This window comes from Erinaceus europaeus, chromosome 18 (assembly GCF_950295315.1).
Source record: "Erinaceus europaeus chromosome 18, mEriEur2.1, whole genome shotgun sequence".
Lineage (NCBI taxonomy): Eukaryota > Metazoa > Chordata > Mammalia > Eulipotyphla > Erinaceidae > Erinaceus > Erinaceus europaeus.
This window is the reverse complement of record NC_080179.1, coordinates 3,962,985-3,970,286: the sequence shown is the minus strand read 5'-3', so window position 1 is coordinate 3,970,286 and position 7,302 is coordinate 3,962,985. Positions and strand designations below refer to the sequence as shown.

At 45.3% G+C, this 7,302-nt stretch overlaps 1 long non-coding RNA gene across 1 annotated transcript; it reads right to left on the bottom strand.

The window, feature by feature from the left end:
• Positions 1-5,058: 5,058 nt before the first annotated feature.
• On the bottom strand, positions 5,059-5,583 carry LOC132534299 (uncharacterized). Its single transcript, XR_009546022.1, has 2 exons — positions 5,477-5,583; positions 5,059-5,315 (listed from the first exon to the last, which is right to left on the bottom strand). It is a non-coding gene; the product is annotated as an uncharacterized LOC132534299 (long non-coding RNA).
• Between the last annotated feature and the right edge of the window lie 1,719 nt (positions 5,584-7,302).

The window sequence follows — 7,302 nt, the reverse complement described above, 5'->3', positions numbered from 1 at the left end:
AACACCTTACATGCCAAGGCGCCTCCCCCAGCAGGCATCTGCTCAGCGCCCACCAGCTTGCCTCCCACACATACCCAAATGCCTGGAGCAGCCCTGATGAGAACGAGTAGCCAAACTTTCTGGAGCCAGTGAGAATCTTCTCCACGGGGAAGCACAACTTGCCCCAGGAGCCAAGCCCTCCAAAGGGCGGAGTGGCCTCTGACCTCCAGTAAGCATGTCTCCTCTCAGGAGAACCGCGTACCTGGAGGAAAGGCCAGGCCTGAACTTTGGCCTGAAACATCCTCAACAGAACCCCAGTTATTGTGAGTCAGAAATGATAGACCAAAAAGGAAAGGCATTATTCAAATGCCAGCTCAGGGAGGAGATCTATTGATTTGATATTGATTTTTTTTTCAAATTTTGTGCCAATTTCCCTGGGGGGGGGGATGAGGTTAACATAAATTCAGAAATTCATTAAACAACCGCTGGAATGATATCCCATCTCATTGATTATATCACTTTATTTAAAAAAAAAAAAAAAGTCAGCACAGAAGGGAAAATCAGAGTGGATGTGTCCTGCCTGAAATGCCTGAAATGCCATAGTAATACACTGAGATGTTTTTATATCCAGGGTCATTGCTGGGGCTTGGTACCAGCTGTACGAATCCACCAATCCTGGCTGCTATTCTCTTTCTTTCTATCTTTTTTTTTTTTGATAAGACAGAGAGAAATTCAGAGAGGAGAGGAGATGAAGAAGGAGAAAGAGAAGACACCTGCAGCCCTGCTTCACCACTTGTGAGGCTTTCCCTCTGCAGGTGGGGGGCCGGGGGCTCCAACCTGCATCCTTGCGTGGGTGCTTGTGATTAGTACTATGTGTGCTTAATCGGTGCACCACTGCCCGCCTCCCCCCAAAAAACATTTCAAACTGCTCACTGGACACAGTTGTTAATGTCAGTTAATATTAATTTTTTTATAAGCCTATGGCTAAATGGCTTAATGATATGGGTAAGAGTAAGAACCACATAGCTTCATAATCAAATGCATTTCAGTTTATGGGGAGTGAATCAAAGTTTCAGAGGCCGTAAAGAGTTACATTGAGGGAGTAAAGTCCTTTAGTTTCCCTTCAGATAAGATACAGGTATAGAAGCTTTGTGAATGGTATCAGAGCTGTTGCATTAAATAATGCTCAAATAACATAATTAACCACATGTGAAAATTAAATTAAAAACAATTCATTGAAAATTAAAGCATAGACCATCATTGTAACTTTAAGGAGACCAAGGGTAGGTACGTGGCTTTTGACAATATAAACATGTCTCCTACTACTAACAGTCATTCTGAAAGAGAGGGTCAATATTGGGTGTCGCAGTAAGCCCAAAATACAGGGGTCACAGGAGGAGCCAGCTGGTAAAAATGGGGCAGTTCCTAGGTCCTGAGAAGATGTTAGGAGCTCAGTCTGAACTTCCTCACAAAATGTCCCAGCAAACAAAACAATCGATATGACAAACTGTTTTTTTTTTTAATTAAAACAAATGTAGTTTGTTATGAAAAGAAAAAGAAGGAAGGAAAAAGAGAAAGAAAGAAAAGCATGAGCCCAACCTACTGAAACACGTCCCTAAACACGTCACTTTCTAAAGCGCACTGTTGAGGACCAGAGGTGTGGTCCAGGAGGTGGCGCAGTGGATAGAGAGCTCTGGACTCTCAGGCAGGAGGCCCTGTGCCCAGTGATGCACCCCAGTGATGTCTGGTTCTCTCTGTCTCTCTCCTATCTTTCTCATGAATAAATAAATAAACTCTTTGGAAAAAAAAATAAAGAACAGAGACGGCTGTATTCTGTGAAGCCATGCAGTGTGGTACGGGACAACTGGACACAGACTTCAGAGGAAAAACTAGAATGGCCATCTGGACAGATCTCACACTGTTTGTCTGAGGCTTTGATGACCTCAGAGACCCTGCAGCCCAAATGAACCAGCTGGTCTCAGGCTGATACTTCACGCTGGGCACCAAGACATCTCCACTGACTGCACTTGGGACCAACCCCTGACCGGACTTGTAATCTTCTTCCGCATCTAAGCATTTTAAGTTAGTCTCCACAGAGATGCCTTTTGTTATATGCGCTGCATGATTTCAGCCCTGGGGCCCACCTTCAGGATTGTTCAAGGATTCATCTTCAACTGTTTGATTCTCTTTTCTCTCTTTTTCTTTTGTTTAATTTTTATTTATTTATTTTATTCCCTTTTGTTGCCCTTGTTTTATTGTTGTAGTTATTATTGATGTTGTCGTTGTTGGATAGGACAGAGAGAAATGGAGAGAGGAGGGGAAGACAGAGAGGGGGAGAGAAAGACAGACACCTGCAGACCTGCTTCACCGCCTGTGAAGCGACTTCCCTGCAGGTGGGGACCCGGGGGCTCGAACCGGGATCCTTATGCTGCTCCTTGTGCTTTGCACCACCTGCGCTTAACCCGCTGCGCTACAGCCCAACTCCCTTCTCCCTTTTTTCTTTTCTTCTCTATTATTTTTTTCTAATTTCTTCCCTATTATTTTTTCTATTCTTTCTTCCTTCATTTCTTTTTCTCTTTCCTTTCCTGCCTCCCTTTCCTTCACCCTTTCTTTCTTCCTCTTTCTCCCTTTCTCCTTCCTTTTTTCTCCCTTTCCTTCCTTTTATAGCAGCAGAGTGGAAGAGATCCAGCACTGGAGCCCGGCGGCAGAGCTATTCAAGTGAGTTATTTCCCTGGCCCTGTACACAAGTGTTTGACTTGACTAGTCTGTTCCCAGGACTGAAAGACTCGTTCTATGAAATAACTCGATCAAATCAACATCTGAATTGTGGGGCTTCTTGAGACATTTGAAAAGCAGGAGTGGCGGGCGGGGGGTGGGGGAAGAAAAGAAAAAAGAAAAACACATGCTACTACACATCAAATAAACTGCTGGCAAAAGACCAATTTCTGAAATCAGTCTGGAAGGGGTTCTGAAGGTAGGCTGGGGAAAGATGCTTAAATATTGAAGGTAGCACTCTCCCAACCCCCACCCCTACACACACACACACACACACACACACACACACACACTGCAGGGTCCCTCCTCCATTCCAGGGAAAACCAATTCCTTATCATTCATCTAGAGAGAAGAGGGAGTTTAATCAGCATTCCTTTGCTTTATGGTGCCTTTCTTTGCTAACTGCCCTAACTGGCTTTCCTCTCCCTCCCATAACTTTTGTCTTACTGGTTTTAATGGTTTTTGAACTATGTCTGAAAATCATGTGAGCGAATTACTTAGCTTCTGCTGAGCTTCCATGCTGGGTATAAGATGTGTACATGTTACTTGTTTGATTGTTGGATAGAGACAGCCAGAAATTGAAAGGGAAAGAGACAGAGAGATACCTGCTGCCCTGCTTCACCACTCGAAGGGCTTTCCCCCTGAAGGTGGAGACTGGGGCCTCAAACCTGGGTCCTTGCACATTGGAACATGTGCATTCAACCAGGTGCGCCACCACCCAGTCCCCGGATGTGTCCATGTTCCTACCAACTTGCTCTTTCACTATTTCTTTTGTTTTTTTTTTTATTTTTTATTTAAGAAAGGATTAATTAACAAAACCATAGGGTAGGAGGGGTACAACTCCACATAATTCCCACCACCCAATCTCCATATCCCACCCCCTCCCCTGATAGCTTTCCCACTCTCTATCCCTCTGGGAGCATGGACCCAGGGTCGTTGTGGGTTGCAGAAGGTGGAAGGTCTGTCTTCTGTGATTGCTTCCCCGCTGAACATGGGTGTTGACTGGTCGGTCCATACTCCCAGCCTGTCTCTTTCTTTCCCTAGTAGGGTGGGTCTCTGGGGAAGCTGAGCTCCAGGACACATTGGTGGGGTCTTCAGTCCAGGGAAGCCTGGCCGGCATCCTGATGACATCTGGAACCTGGTGACTGAAAAGAGAGTTAACATACAAAGCCAAACAAATTGTTGAGCAATCATGGACCCAAAGCTTGGAATAGTGGAGAGGAAGTGTTAGGGAGGTACTCACTGCAAACTCTAGTGTACTTCTGCTTTCAGGTATATATTTTGCAGTAGTTTATGGATACATGTGAACATAAGCTCTCTCTCACAGAAACTGGTGTATATCTAGGTTTTGGGACTTTGTTAGAAAGTGAACCACCTGAGATGGAATTAGAGTATACTATAAAAGGAAAGGTATCACCCGAGTAATGAAGCTGAAGGGTTGTCATTCCACATTTGAAGACTCTGGACACAGTCTGAGGTGAAGCATGTTGAGGTGGCAATCGTTGTGTTGGTTAGGTTGTGATCGGCAGATGCAATATTATTTGATATGGGTTGGGAGAGGCATACGGGAAAGTGGACCCTGTCCAAGGGTTCCAGGACTGGGGGAAGTAGGGGCTCTATAGTGGAGATGTGAGGTTCCTGCTGTCTTAGGGTTCAAAAAGACACTCGATAGTTAATGTTATCATCACATTATTTGGTAATTGGGTTAACTTTGAAAAGTCCTTTTGTTATGGTTTGCTGTACAGTACCCAGTATCTTGTATATAGCTGGGCTATTGGATGCTACTATTTCTTTTCTAAAAGAAGGTTTTCTGCAAACAAATCCCTACTGAATAAGCTCTGATAGAAGACAGCAAGGCAGCGAGGGGAGTTCAGGAGGTGGGAGAGCCGTTATCTGAATCTAGAGATCTTGCTGATCACCTCACGATCCTTCGTGGATGCCAGGGTTTCCAGGTTCCATCTCCAGATTCCCAGAGTCAAACAAGTTTTCAAGATGAGCAAAAACACTGCATCTGGGTGTCAAAGAACCTGCTCCCCATGCCCTGCTATTCTGCAGGCAGCTTTGCACAGGGCCCAGCTGCTGGGTGTGCACAAGGCTGCGCTTGCGATGCCCCCAGTATAAATCCCCCTGATGGCTGTCCTTGCCACACTATTCCCACAGACTTGAGTGGATTCTTCGTCTCCTTTTATTTATTTATTTTTATATATAAAATGGAAATATCAACAAGACCATAGAATAAGAGAGGTAAAATGCCACACAGTTCCCACCACCAGAGTTCTGCATCCCAACTCCTCCCTTCAAAGCTTTCCTGTTCTTTATCCCTCTGGGAGCATGGACCCAGAATCATTATGGGGAGCAGAAGGTGGGAGTTCTGGCTTCTGTCATTGCTTCTCCACTGGACATGGGTATTAGCAGGTCAATCCACACCCCTAGCCTGTTTCTCTCTTTCCCTAGTGGGGCAGAACTCTGGGGAGACGGGGTTCCAGGACACACATGGGTGAGGTCGGTCATCTGCCCAGGGGAGTCTGGTTGGTGTCGCAGTAGCATCTGGAACCTGGTGGCTGGAAAAAAAAAAAAAGAAGAGAGATAAGATATAAAGCAGAACAAACTTTAATAATCAGGAACGTGAAGGCAAGAATACAGCAGGTGAGATTTGGGGTCTCCATTTTGGAAAAAGCTAGGTGGTCTATTTTATGTCTATTCCAAGGGCCCATGACCTTACCCCTTCTTATTGCTGACAGTCACTGAAGGGGAGTCTCACACAGAGACCCACCAAGCCCTGCTTCTCTCACTTGGGTTTCTTCCTACCGCTGTCCACAGCCGCTGAAGTTCCCTCCCACAAGCTGCCACCACTGCTGCTCATGGCTGGAGCCCCCTGGAGAAAGGCCAGCGGTAGTGTCTGGAAGAGGGGAGGAAGCCTCCTCGCCAGTGGGCTGGCCTCTGTGGCCTCACTGCTGGCACCCAGCCTCTCTACAATAGAATCTCTTCTCTCTTTATCACCTTCCAGCAAAACTTTGTCTCAGGAAGAAAAAGCTGCAGCCGTTCTCTTTGTGTTTCTTTTCCAGTCGACATACTTCCAAGAAAAATGATTTTCTTTACCTACTAGCGGAACACAAGCAAACACAGAAACTCACACAGGGGCCTGAGTAGAAACCAAACCCCAAGCTACACACTCAGGCGATTCTTCTGTCAGGCCAGAGCGCTGAACAGCGCTGGGTTGATATGTTTGTACCTAAGAGCAACTATTCTGGGTCCTTTTCCACCTAAAACAAGGACTCAGTATATATTAAAGATGAATGACTACTGACTTGTAGAAGCCAAGAACACAGCAGAAAAAAAAATGAACACATTTCAAGATTTTAGTTTGAGACATGGCAAGCTATTTATTCTACAGAAGTGAAAAATAGAAATTGGGGAATATTAAATTGGATGGCTAAATCCATAAAAATTATCACAGAGCTCAGATTAGAACTGAAATATCCTAATTCCCAGCTTAATGTTCTTTCTTTCACGACAGGGGGAGGAGGAGGTTAAATGAGGTACAGCCTGGTATTTTTTTTTTTCCTTTTTAGAACGAAGAATGAACTTTTCTGTTTCTCCTAGGATGGTTTTGGTTAATTTTGGATCATCTGCTTGGCATGTCACTTCTGGCTCCTGCATTTTCAACACAGTCCACTTGTGTTTATTAAGCTCAGAGGTTCCGTGGTTTTTCTGAAAGGTTCAACATAGACCTCCTTCAGAGAGAGGGAGAGAGAGCTACAAGGCGGCATGAGCACTGCACAGCCCTCCACATGTACAAATATGACGGCTGTCTTGGTGGAAATGCTAAACCAGCACTGGGGCCAAGCTTAGTACAGCTCGAATTACATTTCTTTTTCTACTTACTTATTTACTTATTTTGCCTCTAGGGTTATCAGTGGGGCTGCTCCTGGAAGACATTTTTTTCCATTAGACAAAACACTCTCACCCTCAATTTAGAGAGCAGGGACTGCAACTGGAATCATCCCAGGCAGATTCACCAGGGCTGGAGAAGATTTTATTTATGTATCACTATTTTTTTTCTCCTGGAGCAGAGCAGCCTGTGCTTGTAGGCACTGTCCCAGGGAGGTTGAAGCTGTTTCTCTAAACCCACTCCCTGTGGTCATTTTTCCCTTTGTCCTTATCATTCTCAGAAGGCCCCAGCGTATTATCAGGCTGGCAGACGACCAAACAAGCAAAGCAGAAAGTGTCTACTCCCTCCTGTCCATGAGACAAAGGAGCCACTCCTGGGACTGGGGAGAAGGAGACCAAGCAGAATATTAGTAACTGCACCTGGCACTGGTGACATTATGTGTCAGACCCTCTGGCAGAATAGCTGGACACCACACTGCAGGGAAGGCCAGAGCAGTAATGACTACCTGGAGAAATTTATCTACTAGGTAGTGTAAGTGAGCTACCCCCAGACAATGTGGGGTATCTAACAGTCTGATAAAAGGGAAACACATTAAGGAGAGCCGGGGGGGGGGGGACGCATTAGCATATGCTAAGTGTCTTGTATGCACCTGTCAT